The sequence below is a fragment of the Cygnus olor genome, chromosome 2 (genome assembly GCF_009769625.2).
Source record: "Cygnus olor isolate bCygOlo1 chromosome 2, bCygOlo1.pri.v2, whole genome shotgun sequence".
Taxonomy (NCBI): domain Eukaryota; kingdom Metazoa; phylum Chordata; class Aves; order Anseriformes; family Anatidae; genus Cygnus; species Cygnus olor.
In genome coordinates this window covers 70,517,293-70,537,943 of record NC_049170.1, presented here as the reverse complement: position 1 = coordinate 70,537,943, position 20,651 = coordinate 70,517,293, and the positions used below count along the sequence as shown (strand labels likewise).

The window sequence follows — 20,651 nt, the reverse complement described above, 5'->3', positions numbered from 1 at the left end:
GAAGATAGTGGAATTTTCCAGAACTGCAAGAAGCTAAGGTTAAGAACAAAAGACATGTTCTGGGCAGCCAGGAGCTTCACTGGTAGAATTAGTCACTCCTGAGGGCTCAACAGCAGCTTTGCAATAGACACACGGGCTATGACATTAACTGGGAAATGCAGAAGGACTCACGTACACACTGCTGCAAACTCAAACTTCTCACTGCCCATGCTCCACGTTGGCTGGATATGAAACACTGGGGAACTTGCACAGTTCTCAGTATGACAAAAGAAACTGAGGCTGCCAGCCCTTATTTATGTGGATGTACCCTCAGACATTGCTTTGTCCACCATTTTACTCAAGGCAAGGCAAGGCAAGGCAAGGCAAGGCAAGGCAAGGCAAGGGAAGGGCATTAGAGAAATGGTGAATACTACGGTCATTTGTCCTTTAACTAAAAGTATGGTCATAAATCATTCAGCACTCTGAGATACTTGGCTCCTGATTCTTATGTATGTCAAAACCAATTGTAGCATTCTTGCAAGGCAAAGGGCCTTGTAATTTGACGATGACACATCAAGTGAATAGAAATGGGTCTATGTACAAATAAGAATCGAGTCTACAGGTTGTTATGGTCAGTCTTGGTTCCTGATCAGAGGTGAATGACCTATTTTTATTGTAGCAGTTTTGATATGAGAAAACAAATTCACAATAGATGATTGTAGCTATTCTGGTCATGTACTTGGCAGCTTGGGCAGAGGATAGGGCTGTCCTAGAAGCATATAGCAATACAGAACATGAGACAAGCATTGTGAGTCTAACACACATGGGCAAAACTGTGAGCAACAGCACTGGTTCTGCACATCTGCAGGGGACGTGGTTCCAGGCTTCTACACAGTCTGCAGTCTTGTTGGAACTACTGTAGCTCATTTCTCTGTTGCAATTGCTTTTGCTTCAACCAGGCTACAAAACCACTTGGAATCCTTGAAGAAATCTGGAGTCCTCAAATTCTGGGCACTAAAACCAACACAACTGAAAAACCTGAATGTAGGGCTACATTACCCAACGGGTACATCCAAGCATTAATCTAAAGAACTCACAACCCAGCTACATTTTTTTCCTCCTCTCTGAACTAAATGACAGAACAGAAATCCCCAGTGACCTTCAAAAAGCACATCTACTTGAATGACTAAATCAAGATGCCCACCACTCGTAGTGGCTGATGGCAGGTGAAGCACATACTGAGCAAGAAATGAGAGTGTTAAAGATTTTTGGCCTCAAGTTGGCAGTATTTGTTGTTACTGTTTTGAGGAGTCCTTTGTTGTTCCTACATGGCATAAGGTACCACTCATCAAATATGTTTAGAAGGACTAAAATTCAGAAAAGCTCCACAACTAAGATTTATTGCCCTTAATGTTCCTATTTAAAGTGTTCCTGCAGTGCAGAGGGTCACTTTGTAAACACAGAACTTTCCTGCAATGTGCATTTCCCCCTTCACTTTTATGTAAGCTTTGCTAAATTTTATAGGGCTACAATTTCAGTTAACCCCCAGCATGGCAATTTCAGTGTAGCTTACAAAATCTAATCCAAAAAATATATTTTTTTTCTTCTCAGAAGTATTCTTACCCTCTTCAGAGACCATTCTAATAGCAGAAGAGAATTCCTAATTTGATATCTAGCAATTAAACTTATTTATATACAGAACAGCAAGGGTGGGCTTAAAATGGTGATCCAAGCAGAGCAGAGGGCTGAATAAACATGTCCAAAATTCACTCTTCAAGAGAAGGAAGCCTCCCTTGGCAATCACATTAACCTGAACACCCAAAGGGACATTTTGCCTAAGCCTCAGGCTGTGGAATTTCATTTAGTTTTTACTCACCACTTTCATCACCTGTTTTCAAGGTTGTGTTTGAAGTTACCTAACTCCACATTTGGGCACACAAATAACTGGGAGGAATGACAGAAGCACTTAACCGTGCCACACTTTCAAAAGAGCCAGCGGGGTTAGATACAATAAAAGCTGTAATGATGGAGTCTCAGCTGAAATATTCAAATATGAATTGAGGTACTTAATGACCATCTTAATTTTTCTGTAAGTACTGAGCAGTCGCCTTAAGTAAAGCAGGCTCTTCTGAGAGCATAAGTTGAGCAACTGATATCACAGATGGTTTTTTAGCATGTTGGTCCATAGCCTGAAAAATGCAGTTTATATTTTTTAAAGCACGGATGTAACTAATGAACTTGTTTAAATATTAGGCAACACAGCAAACATGAGGTGGAAGTCACAGAGAAGAGCATGATAGGATACAAAATATAAACCCACGGTGGGGATGTACTCTGAGCCAACTCATACATTTTAGGCCAAAAATTAGCATTGCCTAACAACAGAGTTTTTATTTAACCCATTATAAAGATTCATAATGCTACAAGCTTCACAGTCAGATATAACCTAGGAGCAGGGCCGAAATTCCAATGAATGAAGGGGGTGGCAGAATTTAGTTTCCAACCTAGGTCTCTCATGAACAAATTACATGTACGGTAAACATAAACACATTGTTACATATTCACTTTTCACAACTTTAGTTGTACCTTAAAGTAGGAGAATGCTTTAAAAATGCATTAAGCTTGACAGCTGGAGAAAAATGAGGCTGTTCTAACATATCGAAGTGCAGAAGATTTTACTTCAACTGTAGAGAGATGTTGAACTTCTGCCATGGAAGATCAAGACCATCATTGCCAAGAGATGGAAAAGCTAGTAGGCAAAAGCAGCTTGTTTTTGAAATATTGAGATTAATTAAAATCTTAACTATAATTGACCCACATGCCACACAGCTCATATTTCTAGGTTCTATGCTTGCAAGAACAGTGCATTTTGCTTTAAACAGGGCTCAGTGTTACCTTTCTCTTTGGGCTGGTAAATTGACTGCACTGTTTCAGTATGAAACAACTTTTGATGAAAAAGGAGTTCGAGATTTTTGGCCTTGTTGTCACTCTTGAAATGAGAAGCTTGCTCTCCCACCCACTGTGAACTATGCCAGCCACATTACTTCTTATGCTTCCAGGGAGATTTCCCCTCGAGGTCACAGCGTTTTGTCACTCTGTGGTAGGGCGATGCAGCAATCTTTTGCTGCAGCACAATTAAGGCATATACCCAGAATGCAAGAATGTGGTGTAGCTGTGTCAACATCACAAAATAATTACTCATTCCCTGGGACAATTACTAAGAGGTCTTAACCTCAGGAGGACTAGGACCAAACACTGGCAAGTAGGTTGTTGCTTTCTTCTGCTGCACAGCAGAAAATGTGCTTAGTAGGTGTGGCCTGTCCCTTAGCCACTTGTCTCAAAGGCTGCACACAAACTAGTACCGCTCGAATATTCTGCTGTTCAGACTGGTGATAAGATCAGAAGTATGGCCAAATTCAGATTGACTGGAAGAGCCTGAAAATACACGCATACAGCCTTTACCTCAGGTGCACTCACTTCCAAGCAAAATTATCAATCCCACAGGCAGCAATTTCAAAACATGCTTGAAAAGAATTCTAAATAGCTACATTACATCACTGCAACTATTCCTGGGCTGTGAGATGTTAAAAGAACTAGAAATATCACCATCAAGCCTATTCATTGAAATGCCCTTTTCCTACCTCACCACGCTGTTCCACTTGGGATTAACACAAACAGTGAGGTTGACAGGATTAGGACACTCACTGGGAACACGACTATCCTGTTAAAGCAAACACCATGAGGTGTTCATTCCCTTTATCTCATGCAGTTTCTTGGCATGTGTCTTGGATACAAGTCTGCTGTTTTTCACATCACTGTAGAGCAGGAGTAAACTCACTGAAATGCAGGCATCCCATTTTCAGTTCTCTAGCCCATATAAGACTCCCAAGACATAGGCTTTACTGCACTACTGTGGCCTGCTGATTTCATATGCTACCGTACCTGCAAGTAGCGCGTAGATGCTCTGAAGCCACGGGCTCACATAAAAGGATGAGAGTTGCTCCTGAGCTTGGTAAATGGCTTTTTGTTTTTGGACTGTTCCAGTACCAAAATAAACCGCAGGAACATGCTAAAGGTGTCCCACTCTACTCCTCAGCACAGCATCCAAAACAGCACAAGTGACCAGGATTTTGCATCAGACGGGGCATGTGGCACGGTTAGTTGCTGCAGCTCCAAGGGGGAGAGCAACTGATCTGTGAAAACTCAATTCTTTTACATATTGTAAGCACACAGTCAACCTGGCTAACAGTGCCAAGAGAAGCAGTGCTGACAGCTGGGAACAGCCAAAGCCCAAAAAGACTTTGCCCTTACTCCCACAGCCAACAGCTTGTGTGATTTGGAAGCAGCATACAGGGATGAGGTCAATATTCCCTATTCCTTCACTGTGAGGCTGGGTTGATCTTAATGAACGAGAATGGTTGAGGAAGGCATACCATTCAGCAGAGAACTGGGTTCAATCAGGCCTTCTATAAATTAGAGAATCACTGAATCTTTATCTGTTTGTGACTAGTAATACAGAGACTTTCCCTAGAAAACACCTTCTGGTGGTGAGCAGACACCTTACTGCAGTCATCTGCATGAGCTGATTTTAAAAAGTACATGGGTCTCTTCCAGTGTCACTAGGATTTTAGATCCTCGCATTTGCTATTTAACAGGTCTTCATGACACATCTTCTCTACATGTCTGTAACACATACACTCTGGTTCCCCATTTCTTTTTGCTTTCAGTTGCCATCAAACAGCCCTTTCTCCACACCTCCAAAAAAAAAATAAAATAACAAAGCCAACCCCACTTACTTTAAATGGCAACTTCATGCAAGGTTTCAACCCAAGGTTATTTTTTTTCTACCAGTTGTTTCTTGAAGAACAGATGGCATTTGCAATGGTTCAGGGTATATCCTATTTTTAAGTGTCATCTGTTTTTACTCTTCTGCAGTGGACTTAGCAATCAGAGGAAAATGCCATGAGAATTTTGTTTTTTACATGCTGAACAAACCACGCTGTTTCAAGCCACTCCAGACATTATCTCCCATTGCAAATGCCCAGCAGCCACCCTGCTCTGCGTGCCTTCTGATGCAATGTTTCCTGTCAGCATACAATAAGGAACAACCTGCTTCCGGCAGTGCCAACTCAGCAGAGCACTAAAACATGGACATAACAGAAATGGCAATGAGAAAGCTCAACTTTAAGTCGCACGCAAAGGAGTGATCTTTCGTACACGACTTTGCAGGGAAGGGTCCCCTGTTCCAGCACAAAATTCAATACAATGAGAACATCACGTATCTTGCTTGTTTTCCTCTTTGGTGTTTTCTCCCTACACTTCGTATTCAGAAAAGGTAGCAGCTCCCCTGAACAGGAGAAGCAATGAAAAAAGGAGTCAGGAACTGACATGCTATTTAGGTTTGTTGGGTTTTATACTGCAAATTCATAGGATAAACTCAGCCTTACTTTGTAAGTAACTGCAAGCTCAGTCTGCCTCTATTTTGATCCATCTGCACAGGAACCCACTCTTATAATGGAAAGCCAGCTAGCAAAATCTGAGCTTGAGCTTTTAAACCCTGCCAGAGAGATCAGACCAGGTTTTGTACCATGCTAACATGGCTCCTGGGTCAAAGCTGGCTTCTATCCAGAGAAGCAGAGAGAGTTCCTACAGATTTCCAAAAGCCCACATAGATGTAGTGTCTAAAGTTAGCATTTGGAAGGAGTCATATGAACAGGGGAAAAAATGCTGTTGTGAATGCTTAAAAAGGGAAGATGCAGAGCCACAGTGGCTTGTTCCAAAGAGGCACCAAAGAAACACACAGCTGACATCTCTAATCCCCTGCCAAAGGCCTCTGGCTTGCCTCTTCCACCAGTACCAGGAGCACCTTCACTTTTGTTCATGCTCCGATTCATTTCCATTTTGTTTCTCTGTCAGGCTAACGTGATGTGGCAGCAGCTCAAAAGTACAGTTTTTTAAGGCAGTTCTGGCTCACTCCCCCACTGTCACCCCCTCGGGGCTTAGCAAGCCCTGCAAGGAACTGAGCTGAAACGGGTTGTGTCAGCTGCTTGAGGAAGTAATACTCAATTAAATTGGGATAGGTGCACCTCAAAAAGACTTTGAACTTCAGGAAAAATTAAAACAGAATGAATCTGGAATCAGACTCCATATTCGAATCCAAGCAGGAGGAATCTGAAAATGAGAAAGGAGATGTTTTCACATGTGTGCTTCACACCACGCCAGCGGGGAGGGGTAAGTCTGTTTTCCACTAGCTCCAGCAGTGAAGGCATTCATCTGGGACACTGAAGACCCATGTCCTCCTCTTTCTAATTAAAGAAGAGCAAGATTTGATCTTCTTAAGAGAATTTCCTATATACCAAACTGTTCTGAAGGAACCTCTCATGGCTATAGCTGTTCCTCTTCTTCTAACGTACTTAAACGAGGTGTCCCTGTTCCCCCCTAAGAGCCCTAGCTGATATATCAAGTTATTCTCGGTCACGTTGGCCCCATGCATATGTATTAATTGTCAAACCCCCAAACTGATCTTCAACGCTGTTTTCATTCTGTCTCCCAGAACAATCTGAGATACTAGATGCCTGTAACATTTGGAAAAACAGAATTAAAACATTTCAGAGAAATTTACTGTTTGTTTATTTCTGAATAGTTTCTTTAAACCAATACTTCTCGTAACAGAGAATTCTCAGAAGGAATTGAAATAAGATGTATTCCTAGAAATCTGAAGCTGCTTCACCATAAATATCATAGGCAAAAATAATAAAATTGCTTGGGTAACCTTCCAACCAAGTTATACAGTCCATTCCCTTAATGCCAAGGTTTAATGTTTCTGCCATTAGGCTGAGTCCCCAGGGCACATCACAATAAGCTCGAGTAAGCGCGTATGAGAATTGCTAGCAGGATAAATGGCCTTCTGGTCTCACATACACTTATTTTCTTGCTATTTTTCTACAGCACTTTAAACAGCCAGTCTTGCAAGATACTGATCTCCATACTAGCACTGTTTTGTAGCACATTGCTTTGAACTTGTGAGGCCACTTGTCAAGGAAGATGCTACTCAGTTCAGAAATAAAGTCAGTCTTACATAACCACAGGGAGCAAACAACTGAACCAAAGACCCATTTTCAGGCAGTCTGCAGAGACTAGTTCTGTCCCTGTAAGATAGACCAGGCCCATAGTCCATATCCCTCAGTGCAAAGAAACCACGTTGCAAATCTAACATCTGCAAGTCAGGAGGTGCCTGTGCAAACCCTAATTCATTCCCGGAGAGTGCATACAACAGAATCCAATACTCAGTTATACAGCATTTTCTCACACTTTCCACATTTATTCAGTATGTATGATGAACTGTACTTTAGACACAAAGGGGGCATATTACAGGGGACTCCATCCAACAGGGCTCACAATTGCAAAAGTTGGGTTACATATGCTTGTGCTTCCCTTTGATGATAAACCTGGAGGTATAGGGGCTCTATGCATGAAAAGTATCTTGGATTGCCTTCCCAAATACCCACAAAGGAGTTGAAAACTTCACAGTATAGTGGAAGAGCCCCTCTTCTTGCCCTAACTTTCCTCCTGAAAGGTCATTAAGACAGTGTGGCAGAGGAGGAAGGAAAAACTTTCCCTGTGCCAAGCCCTGAGGATGGGATCCTCTGGGGATGACTATGAAAGGCAAGTCCACATGGAAGTTATGGAAATGCTCCATGTTTTGCAGAGGACCTTCTCATGTTCAGGCCCAGGGGTCTTCATCCTCAAACTAAGGAGCAGAGAGTGGATCTGAAAGTAAAAAGTGCCCACAAGGTCATCCTCAGAGAGGGGGGCACAGCCCAAGCTACTGACTGAGGACCAGCTGTAATTTCAGCAGCAGGTTTGACTGAAAGAAGCTGAGATGTCTCCCAGATTGCCTTGACAGTGTGGGTTTGTAGTCACAGCAGTTCTGTGCCACTCTAAAAAACAGTATTTCCACCCTTCTCTGGCACAGCTTTCCTACATCACAGTTCGCTAAGAACAGGCCCTCAGAGCCCTAAACATGCCTAGACTTCTCAGGTCCAGTTTGGGATCCATTTGATACATGGATAATGCATGAGAATCCTCAGCTTCCACTGAAGGTCAATGGGAGACATGCTTTAAATGCAAATACAAGAACAGAACAAAATGCTAAGCATCTCAGATACAGAATCCAAAAATGAGTAGACATATCAGGCAGTGATGGCTTTAACAGCTGCATCCCAGAAGCTCACATGTGAAATGGGGCTAACACTAGCTCACCTCGCTAGTGGCAAGGCAGACCTACAGCAGAAACCTACCCGTGTTCATAAAGAGCTTAGAAACTATGATCAGAGCATTTGCAGTCCCTGAGGATAGTCTGTATTCAGTGCAGGGTTCAGAGATGTGTATTAAGGAGAAATGTAAAGAAGAAAAAAAAAAAGGAAATGAAAAACACCATCTATCTTGACTAAGGTGAGAAGTCCACAGTGGGGAAAAATACAGTGTGATCACCTACTTGAAGAATATGTTAATGCAAACATACACAGAGCACAGAAGGATGGGGGGACAAATAGGCATTTGAACAGCTGAATATAGATCAGGTACATCTAAAAATTTAGCTTTCGGTGCACAGACATACCAACACATGCACACCTATGTTGAAAACTGGCCCAGACACCCCCTGCTGTCACAGCAGAAATAAAATATATATTTATATGCTACCAAGCTTGCAGCCCAGGTTACTCTAACCTTAGCTTCTCTCCCCTGTGGACATAATTCATACCTGGTATACTTAAATAGCCCTAGGCAGTGAATTAAAGATACTGTTTTATTTACAATTCTGTAGCAAATTATTCACTGTAGTTCTACGTCAAGCTTTTCATTAAGTATTCATTATTCAGTGGTTTGTTCCTGCTTCTATAAGGCAATAGCAGTGTTTAAATGCCAGTGACAACTGTCTTAGAATCACTGAGTGCCCAGCTTTGCAATGAGGCAATAAACCGCAACTTATTTGCCAGGAATATGCATTTTGAAAAGCACCTGATTTTTGCTTCAAGCAGCATCCCCACTTTGACCTAATTACAGAAGCCTTTTAGCCACTACAGTCATCTAATTTGCTCCTAGGATCAGCCAGGTTTCAATCCGCAGCACTCCAAAGTGTTTGTTGGCACCGAGTACATTCACCAGCAGTACACAGACTTTTTCAGAGCAGGCATCCCTTTTCTCAAGAAGCCATTTTGGGCCAGATATTGATGCCCTACCATAAAACACTCGCACATTTAAAAATAACTATGACACTACCTTGTGTATCTTAATCCCAAATTTTGAAAAGTAACAGATCAAATATGCTCCTTTTTCTTTAAAAAAATGTGTGGATAAGAACTTACACTGCCTTACTACGTACTGAAGTACCAGTAAATGCATACATTTCATAGAGTCTCAGTGGAAGATACTGCTTTTGTGCTGGACTTGGAGCTAACCATGTAGTTGGAGAGCCTACAAACATTTCTGCCAAGTTTTACTTATTCTACAGAGAGATTTTTTTCCCAATCTTCTCCTCTTTTTGCCTGTGGGGCATGCTCAATCATACCTAAAAATAGGGAGTTGAATTCTGTGGAGAAAAACTGAACGAAGTCTTACTTAGGAGCTTGAAAACAACCAACATGAAGCAGTCATATCTGAAATCTCACCGCAATCAACAGCATTGCTCCAGTGACTTGGATTTTTCTCCTCAGATACAAAGTGTTACACAAGGGTTATTACATAGAGGACATGCAACAGTTTATGCTAACGTGTTTTCTTTAGCAGTTGGGATAGGTTACTGTAAAGGCATGAGTTCAGCAGCCACAGCTCAGCTGACTGGTGGTGACAGCTCACTTGGTCAGCCACAATCAACTAATCATTTGCAACTGTACAGAAATACTTCTAAAAGCAAAATCAAAGCAGGGATTAATGTGCAAATAAAAGCAGATACATAAGAGGGCTAAAGACAATGCTGTCTTCAATGCTGCCTCAAAGAACAGCAAAGGTGAAACCTTCACCTTTTCTGGTTACTAGAAGAATTCACTTATAACCCTGAATTTGCCAGTCAGTGGTATGCTGCCCCCACTTTCTGTAAGTGAAATCACTGTGGTGCTGTCAAATGGCTGTTGTGGTGTTAGTGAGCAGAATCTGAATCAACACGGTTAACACATTCCCCCACCACTTCTTTAATCATGGAGGAAGAAAAAGGGGATGCGTTTAGAAAGATTAGCACCTACGCAGGCCTTACCTGGGATGTTGGTCACCTGTTGATGCAGGTCACTTTGCCCTGCACTGCTGCTCTCAGAAGAAGTGATATCCATCCTACACCCAAGTGCAAAATGATTCCTGGCTTTCAAACTCAAGGAAATACTTTCTATTCTGTTCCTGAAACCAATAAATATTGCAGTATCTACAACTGTGTCTAATGCAGCTGCCTGAACTACACCAATGTGCAGGCACTGGGAAGGATTACCAGAAAATGACATCTTTGCAGCTGGAACATAACATTTGCTGCCCAGTTGTCAGTTTAGCTCTCTGCTTCAGTCTCTGAGTACACTGCTGAGACTGTATTTCTGATTCACTGAGTCCTTATTGAAGAGAGAAGTCATTAAATGAGATCATGAAAGATGGACATGTCCCTTAGAAAGCCTCTCCGAACTGATGCTTATGCTCTGCAGATGGTTCTGTCTCCAGAAACCAAGAGGTTTCCCTTACTGTAGCTTGTCTTGCAGCCAAGAAGTTGTGCGGAAGACCATGGACCCCAGAACCTCTGATTCATGTCTTCAGGTTTCAGCTTCTAATAAAGGTTTCTTCAACAACACAAATTCTATACGCTGTAATAAAATTTATTTTACCTCTACTTTGAAATTCGCTATAGAAGGTTGTGACAGTATCCATACCTCCATGTGCTGGAAAATACAACCACCCAGGAAAGCCAGGCACTCCTGCAAAGTACAGCTCAGAATACAGGAAAGCTTATGGCCTCCAGATGGACTATGCCACAGGCTGGTGGCAGGGACGTATCAGAGAGACTACCCATTCTCATGAAGGCTGCAAATCCTGCAGGATTTGAGCAGGCCAGCATGGCTGGTAAGGAATATCTCAGTGTTCACCAGGAGAAAAAGCAGCCCCTTAAATCAAGACTGTGCATCTCATCTCAGGCAGCTCCTGCTGCCAGAAGGGAAATCACCGGGCAGGAGTAGTGACTGCTGCAAGCAGCTGGCCCCCATCTCACACATCCTGATCCCTGCCCTGGCAGCGGCAGCAAACCTGATTTCCCCGGGCACTGGCAAAGACAGAGTAAGTGATGAAGACATGACCATTTTGCTGTGCCCTTGGCAGCCTGCTGCTGCCCAAGGCAACAACCTACATCACCTATGCTCCCGGCTGACCCTGTTTTGCAGTCTGTTCTCTGTTATGTGTTCAAATGACTCTATTAGCACCTCGACATAAGTCATTTGGGTCCCACCTAAGGTTCGGAGAGATTTCACCAGTTGCCTTGACTCAGGAATGTACGGATTAATTGCAAATACCATCCAGGAATGTCAAAGCCCACATACAATTGTGACAACTGTAATATTATTGCTGAGAACAGTGCTCACTTGAGTCACGCTATAATTCAGTCATTATGATTTTCATGGAAAAAGGCATATTTCCCCCCAAACCCATTTCACAGAGTGAAAAGCACACAGGTAGGATTTGTCCCACATAAAAATGAATTGCTATTTGCATGTCAGAAAATGGCTGTAGAAAACAGGAAAACATTAATTATTTAGGGCAGCAGAAAAACTAAAAGGCAATTTTCCCAATTTTTAAAAAGAAATGTTAACTGCAAGCAATGGGTCCTTTTTTTTTTCCACTCACAAAGCAATTGCTGTATCCACCTCTGTATGTAGAATACGTATCAAGTCTGACACACTGGTTTAATTACTGCGAGAATGAGCAAAACAATGAGCTTTTACAGCCAAAGAGCCTCGACTTCTAACAGATGCCAGTTCAACCTGTAGAGATATTCCATTGTGCCTTTGAAAATTTACCACACACACACAGAGAAAAATAAAAATAAAAAGAGAAAAAACAGTCTTTCACAATTTTTTTTCAAGAGTATAGAGGTTTTCCCTTTTAATCAGTGACCTAAAGAACACAGCTCTGCTCTTACACATTAATGTGCCATTAGTACACGAGTGCAACGCAATTATCTTGGTGATTGTGACCAGACACGATCTAAGACACCAGTGAAAAGGAAGCCTATAAATCTCATTGCTAAATTATTTATATTGCTGTTGCAGCCAGACATGCCCCTTGGGCAGAGATGAGAACATTGCCATGCTGCCTGCGTGCCGGGATTGTGAACATGGGTCAGCATCTCTACCCCTCTGTCTTCTCCAACATGTTTTCCCCACATGAGCTATGACAAATAGCCTAGCCCACAACACAGACACCCACTGATTTGCCTCTTGCACGGAGCAGGGTCCAGCCACAGTCCCCAGTCTCCACTGGGAAGAGCAAGAGTCTCCCTCCTCCTGAGCTCACTGTACATTTAGCTAATTTTTTCTTGTTCTGGCAGGTTTTAATGAGGCTGGGGAAAAAATAGTTAGCATAGATAATGAAAATGGTGTTTTGTGCGGAGAGTTAGTTCAGTATTAGTTTGACTGAGGGATGAAATAGCAGACTGCTGATGGTAGGTTTTTCTGCTTCATCATCTATTTTTCTTAAGATGGCAAACAGCTAGCAAAGTGCTCATTAATGGATAGTGACAAGTAGTTTCCTGTGGTCTTAAAACAAACCATCAATTACGGAAAGTGTTTTCAGTTCTTGAGGCTAAAAAACATTCAATATCATTCAGCTGTTTGCGTGTTTTTTCAAGTGATGAGAAATCCAAGTGAGAAACATATACAAAAAGAGAAGAGAGACACTGTTGTGCTTTCTCCAGACCAGGGTGCTTCAAAATAGCCTTCAGGTGAGGCTAAGATATTCAGTGCCCCTACAAAACAAATGGCTCTGAAAGGCTACAGACTGATCTTCATTTGACCTGATCACATTTGTTCAGTGGATTGGTAAATGCTCAAGTCCCATAAAAGCTACATTAAAATTATATAGTTATAATTCTATAATTATATTATATCTATTGCATAAAAGGCGAAGCACAGAGTAGGAAGAAAAGCAGGCTATAGTTTTAATGGATACTGACAAGAAGGTTCGTTCTTACTACTTTTTCTTTCTATTCCAGCCTTTGTGCACTGACAGGTCAAGAAAGAGGATACTTCAAACCAGCTGCAAAAATTCACATGTGAAAGGCAAGAACAACTTCTGCTTCTAGAGTGTCAGAGAACTCCATGCTCCTAAATCAACCATTTTTTCCTTTATTCGTGTCCAGTTTGAAGTGATCTCTTGTGAAAAAAACAGGAACAGCATTGGCAAACGTTACAAGACCAATTCTTCATCACTATACACAGAAAAGGGAATCAGTTTCACCACTGGAAACATGAGAAATAGCAACAACCTAAAGGTGTGTAACAAAACAGAGCATTGGACCTTATGGGCCTGTTTATATCATTTAAAATAAACAAAGAAATTGTCTTAGATATCCTTACAGGAAATGTACAGGATCTCAGAAACACATCTACTGTATTTAAAGTGGTGACAAAAATGTGTTTCTGAGCTGTGGACACAGTGTGAACCACTTTGATGTTTAAATATACATCTATACATTTTTTTACAATAGACGTGAGGTTTGGAAAAAGTGGTTTTAAAAAGCACCAGGTGATATCTGAGCAAGGTCTGGAATTACAAGCTGTATGGAGCTTCTCCAATGCAAGAACAAGTTCTGAGTTTCCATTCATAAGTAACTTTCAGCACATTATACAGCTGGTCAGAGAGGCCTCTGCATTAGGTGTCAGTGTCCTGTGGTTCACAAAAAAATTGACTGTATGACTGGTTTTTGTGCATCCATCCTGTAAGCCCAGTGTTAGAGTTGCCCATTAGTCACAAGCCAATAGGGGTCTCAGACTTTTTCAGTTTCATAGGCTTTGGATCCAGAGGTTCAGTTTAAGATCAACCTCTCATCAACTGTCTCTTCCTTCACCAACAGAGACTACGCATCAGATTTACAAAGGGTGAGCAGTATAACTGTAATCTAAACTAATATGAAGAGAGTTCAACAACAAAAACAGAAAAGCTGCAAGAAAGAAAGCTTTTTCTGCACAATCGTAATGTAGTTATCTTCTTTTCAAATGTACTACATCCATCTCCAGCAGGACAACAGCTGCCAGCCCCTTGCACACACCCTGGGGGCTCAGGGATAAAAGTCCTGCCCATTTGCAGCCAAGTGCCACATGGCGATTACTCACTGTTATGCTGGCACAAAATAGTAAGGGTCCAGCCATGACTACTGTTGGCAATTCTTATAAGAGGCAGCTCATCATTCATGAAAGCGTACACTGCTCCTGTAAGGCTACATCAGGGACTGATTTACTCTTTGCATATGTATACATGCGGAACCTACAGGAAATGTGGAAACAATTGGAACATACGGAAAGGTGGCTTTCTGCAAGTGGAAAGCTCTCTCCAGATGCCCAACTTCTTATAATGACGGAGGTGTTTGTTTGCTCATGCTGTTGTGCATCCGCCGCATGCCAAAATGATCCCCCCAATGCCAGTTTTGTGCTCATGCCATGAGTGATAAAATAAGGCCTGACAAGCCATTTCAGATTCAGACCATTCTCTTTATTCACCCCAGCGGCTATTGTCTCAGTTAGATAGGCCAGCGGTTTCACAGGAACTGCATGGGTTATCTAGCTATAGTATAACCACTTTTCTAACCACAAAGAAAATATTTCCGTCCATATAAATATTTAATACAAGCAATATCTTCATGTAGAAAAGAGGATATCAGGGATCCCTTTGTGACCATCCTGAAGCAGGCTAACTGCAACAACTCACCAACTCACTTCAGTAGAGCCAAGAATTATCAATATAAGTTTTACAACCTTACTCAGGGTAAGTTTACTGAAGTCAGAAAAAAGATATAAGAACTCCCATTAGCATGACCTATCCACGCCTTGGGTCAGATCCCAGGAAAAAAAAAAAACACTCGTCCTCCCTTTTCAGCCATAAATTATGTGCTTAATTATCCAAATGTCAAACTGTGCTTGCAAATAACAAGGAAGGTCAGATCAGAGTGAGTTAGATCTTTAAAAGCCAGTTTCAGGGGCCAGGCCTTTCCACAGAAGACATGCAACTGCATTACACTTAGAACTCACCATCATGTTTTGCAAGTTGCTTCCACAAGGGCCACAACCAAGGAATGAACTGCTCTTCCCACTTGGAGCAGTTAGGGGGTCTCTGATGGCATGCTAGGCACTTACAGGAAGACAGGTTTTCAATTCCAGGGTTTCCCTGTGGAAACATCGAAACCTATTGAGTCAAGAGTGTTGGACTCTATCATTATGGAGAACTGTTCGGAGTCCTCATGACCATTTACACTTAGGACAATCTCAGTCTACAGCAAACCCAACAGTATGAGATGAAGGGCACAATCATGTCCATTTTTTTTCTTTGAACTATTAGCCACAGTAGGATATTACTACTACAATATTGGATTGCTTCAGGGAGGGACTACAGGCCAAATTACCATGTCTGTAAGCAGAGAGACTCTGAATGAAATTCATTACGGGAACAAGTATTAGAGTGCAAGTCAGCTGCACCTTGAATTTGGCCCTTTGATCTTTCCAGATTTGTGGTTACCAACGGGCTAGGTCCATCTCCTCCACCTCAAAATAATCCTACTGTCTTCAGTATGGTTCAGGTAGAGCCCGAGGTGTTTATAAAAAGACATTAACCAACAACAGGCAAACGCACAGGTATACTAACTTCTTCTCCTGTTTTCATGATGAGCATGGAAGTGACTCAGAAGGGAAAATACTAGCCAGACACGTTGGTTTTGGCAGCTGGCAGGCAGCCATTACCTGAGGTAAGGCTGGGGAATTGGGACTGCTCTGTGTGTGCTGCTTGGGCACCCAGCACAGCTGACCTGTGGAGCAGCTGGGCCACTGCTAGGGCAGAGATCAGGTGCACTCTACCACAGGGCTGCCAGAAATCCCCAGGTCTTCCACACACAGGTTTCACATTTGTTTGCTGGGTGTGCGAGACTTAAGTGAACACCATGAAGCCCATCAGGTAATAACAGAAAGGCTACAACATGCAGCTTCCTAACCCTGATACCACGGATACCTGGATATATACCACCTGATACCCGGATACCCAGATGCATTCCTTGCCTGTATTCAAACAAGCCAACCAGTCCTGCAGCAAACTGCTTTACCTCTCCAAAAAAATCAGGTGCCATCTCCTGTCTGTCCAACGCAGCTCTTACTTGGTATGCTCCTCGCCAGGAGTAGCACTCCTGGTCCTTCCAACAGCATGAGTTTCTTCTGCTCTCTCCCATACAGCAGGTCATACCATGACATTTGCCACACCTCTAATGGTCCACTGATTTTCTCTGCAACTCTCATTCTCTCCGGGCTTTTCTTGCTCCCACTGAACTCAAACACAACCCTTTTTGACAGCAAGTGTAGCAGCATGGCCCAGCTGCCTTGGCCCAAATAATAGCTGACCCAGCACCTCTGTGTTCCTAAAATAACCATCGAGCTCTGCATGCCATCACGCAACCCCTGCCCAGGAACATGGGTTGCCTCTGCAGACCAGATTTGGTTTTGGCACCCTGAAGAGGAACCGTGTTGAGGCCAACTCTCCTCCTCTATCGGCCCCTCTCACCCCACACAGAAAGAGGAAATCGTGAGGTCTCAGTGAGCCTAAATCAAACATCCCATTTCCCAGGATGCTTTAAGGGACCACAGAATTGAAGGGATTTTCTCCCGACTAAAAGTAAGAATAACATGATTTCACTAAGGAAAAGGCACTACCTTCTAGCATTTCATGTGTAAATAGTTGCTTCCTTTGCCTCCACCAAACCTCTAAGCTAAGTACAGCTTAAATGTTAATCCATGAGAAAAATACAGAACACTGAAACGTGGCATGGAAACATTGCCGCTCTAATCCTTTATAGCATTAGCTTGTTTAAACTTGATGAGATAGAAGGGAAACCAAAGGAGACACATGAAAAGATACCTGGTTACGTCACCTCAGCAGTTCCATGAGTGTGTTTTCTTGTACTTTTTTCTTCCACTTTTTTTTTTAACATGTCTAGGGATCTCAAGTGAGTCAAAGTGTCCTTTACTCTCTCACGCAAAAGAGAAGCTGCAAAACATGTCACAGAAGTTACATCTTTGAAGAGCCAGACAAAAAATAAAAAATTCTGCTGCAGCATTAAACATAAATTACACGCAAACCCTGAGCTTTCCCCTAGAGCTAGCATCTCGCTTTTCTTTCTCCAAACATGCTAGCAACACCTGGATGGGTTTTGTGCACCCCATCATCCATTCTCCAGGTTAAAAACACAAACAAACCAACAAAAAACAAATAACAAAACCAACAAAAACCACACACACACACTTTAGGAGAAAATGTTCATTTAGCATGAGGGAGAGAAGGAACCTAGTGAGAAACATTACTGTCAGATACAGGAAAACGAGAAACCAAAAGGGAAGTATTGTGCAAAGCACTTCGGGTATCCAGGAACAGGGGAGGAAAGTTGTGCAAGACAGCCCAAAAAGCAGGAAGAAATATGCAGTCATTTTGTGTGCATGTATTAAAAGAGGAAACAGATGATCGCAAAAGACACACATGCAAAATTTTGTCAAGAAAGACCTGAGCTACTTACTATCTTTTCATTTTTTATAGTTTCTCATTTTCCCTCTGCACCACAAGCTTTTGTACATGTTTGACTAGGTCACCCAGACACGAAAGCAGACCTGAGTGCTGACAGCTCACATCTAGGCACGGGTGACCTCCTTCTCATAAAAGGTGAACACAACTTGCCCCAGAAATAGGCAAAGATGCAGATGTTCACCACCTGTAAAACCATTGCTTTTCCAGTTAAACTGAATGTAGGTGCTCACCTTTGAAAATTTTACCTTTGGGCCTTCATTCCACCTCCCAACCCTGACAATAAAATGGATACAATGAAGAGTTTCTTCAGGGCAGTATGCATCAGTGAAGAGCAAAAAAGCTGAATTTATTACATCATTCTTCACTTTTTAATTAGGGGAAACATTGAAGAAAGACTCTGGAAGCAAAATCAATTTGCTGGTCTTGATTTGACTTTCTGTTTAGTGACAGTTTGAATCCTAAGACCAAATTCTCTCTGGGGAAATAATTCCACTCACTTCAAGGCAACTGCTTCAATAGGTAAGTTGCTTAACTTTCTTTCTCAGGTCTATGTGCTTTCCTCCTTTGTTCTCTGAACCTGAAAATATCCTAAAATTCAGGGCATTTCTCCACCACCCCTTCCAAAGATACCTTCAAAGTGATAAACATTTTCTCTACACAGCTAAGCCTTTCTTCATATTTACAAGTTTTAAAACAAATTAGAAATTACTTTAACTGTAAAATACCAGGGGGAAGAAATTTTGGAATATTCATCATTGTGATTAGAAGAAAAAGCAAGTCAAACACACTGATGGATGTGAGGTCTGTGGGATAGGAAAAAAACAACCCCTTTTGTTAGACCCATAATTCATGAATACAGGTTCCCCCCTCCCATCTGTAAGCTAGTCATATTGCTGAGTATACTGTGCATATTTAAGCATTCTGAATTCAAATTGTGATAGAAAAACTGCCATTTACTTCTTCTCCATGACTTTTACCTTTATTTGGAACATATAATCAAAATAAATGTTGAGGAACCTGACTGTGGGTTTAGTTGAATTTAAGCTCTTCGGAATTTATGTTCTACTTCTTGTTTTCAGCCCCGGTATTTCTTTGTAAGATATTTCACAGGGAAGTAACCAGAAAACCATTTCCTTTTTTTTTTTTTTTTTTTTTTTTTTTTTTTTTTTTTGATCTTAAAAGTCACATAAGAAAGATGAACTGATAGTTCAATAGTTCCCAGGAGATGTCTGGAAATAGAGGAGATTCATGAGTAGTTCTTAATGCATTAGCTTCCCTCACACATTCTAAACCCACATGAAAATCAGAACCCACACGGTAAAAGCCCTTATGATCTTGTGCACCACTTAAAAATTTAAACAGTGTTCTAATGGAAAAAGATAACCTATTAAAGACAACAGCGCCCATCTACCAACATAATGTTCATGCTGCTAAGCCTGCTGGAGCTCTCTATTCTGCTATTAAAGCTCTTCCTGCTTTTTTCTTTTGTGTAGCACCAACCAAGATGGAAGCCTAACAAAGGTGTGTTTTCCCCAGAGGGATCTCCATTCTCCTGCATGGATTTGCTTCTTTGCTTGCTTGTACTGAGGGAACTGGGAGACTCCTGGTAGGTAATGGGGATGAAATGCTGATAGCAGGGCAAGATTAATGTGATCTGATCCACTGGTGTTATCTTTCACATCTCTGCAGACTTTTGCAATTTGAATTTGTAAATCCAATCTTCCTCTTCCAACACTAGCAGTTCTCCTCTTCATTTTTTCTCTAACCAGTGTCACCTCAAGGCTAACCATGAAGCAATCACTATCCAAAACCTCAAGGTCTGTAGACAGACAAAAATATATTTTTCTTTCTCTCCTAAGACACGGTGTAAGGCCCAAATCCACATCTCTGTTTACCTGGAGAAATCTCCTAAGGGAATAAACCCATCCACACCATGGGGATACACCACTACAAGAGAGTAATTGCTCTAAGAGTGTCCCTCATCCTGGTGAAATGCAGTTCGAGAGACAGCAGGATCATTCACCTCACCTGAGCCTTTGGAAAAGTATTTTTATGTGAATTTCTGTTTCTACTTTTGATTCCTGGGACATGCTGAGAGTTCACGTATGGTGAGCTGCTACGGCTCAAGTGATGCATGACTCAGCCTGGGTGGAGAAACAGCACAGGGTGGCTGAGCCCATCCAACATCTCGCCACCAATGCTGAAAGGGGAAGTTGTACACCCCCTATCACTCTTGTACACACTCTTTTGCTTACCTTGCACCAGCTCTGGTGCTTGTCAGGAGCCTCCAAGAATGGATACAAGCCACTAATCCATCTGCAGATTATCTCAGAAAAAGAAACTGAGCTTTCTGCCAGGATAGGAGCAAAGTTGACTCAGTAAAAAGTTTTACAAGCTACAGAGCCAACAGAAGAATGCAGCACTGAGTGAGAGGGCAGGGGTAGGGAGGACAAGCTGCAATAGGATCACAGCCTTTGGCAGCTGTAAGACTCAGCCATAATGCACAACTTCACCTTTGGGACCATGCAGATGTTGCCTCCTATCACTATGAAGCATCCAAGCAGAATGGTGAGGTAGGAAAGAGTAAAAATTCTTAAGGAATAAACTCTGGCAGAAAAAAGAAAAATGCATGTGGATAGAGTCATCCGAAAATATTTTTACAGAGGAAAATCGCAGGATAAGTATTTCGATAGAGAAGATATTTTACTTTTTTTTTTTTAACAGCTGTTTAACATCAATCATTAACAAACATTCAGCATAAAAGATATCCTTGTTAATGATTCAGTGCCTTGCTTCTTCCAGTGAGAGGAAACACTTAAATCCAACATTTAGAGGCTGGATAACAAGTTGTTAAACAGTAACTGGGAAAATTCCTAACC

At 41.9% G+C, this 20,651-nt stretch overlaps 2 long non-coding RNA genes across 3 annotated transcripts in view; one reads left to right on the top strand and one right to left on the bottom strand.

The window, feature by feature from the left end:
* Positions 1-17,242, bottom strand: part of LOC121066367 — a 40,383-nt gene extending 23,141 nt beyond the window's left edge. Inside the window, exons 1-2 of the long non-coding RNA XR_005817714.1 lie at positions 17,113-17,242; positions 15,246-15,381 (exon numbers count right to left, since the gene is read on the bottom strand). This is a non-coding gene — a long non-coding RNA (uncharacterized LOC121066367). The remainder of the gene's footprint in view (positions 1-15,245; positions 15,382-17,112) is intronic.
* A 576-nt stretch (positions 17,243-17,818) lies between these two features.
* Positions 17,819-20,406, top strand: LOC121065703. 2 transcript variants are annotated; one of them, XR_005817267.1, is made up of 3 exons: positions 17,819-18,291; positions 19,266-19,378; positions 19,542-20,406. It is a non-coding gene; the product is annotated as an uncharacterized LOC121065703 (long non-coding RNA). The 2 variants fall into 2 exon arrangements; XR_005817266.1 differs by having other exon boundaries at positions 19,266-20,406.
* The last annotated feature ends 245 nt before the right edge of the window (positions 20,407-20,651 follow it).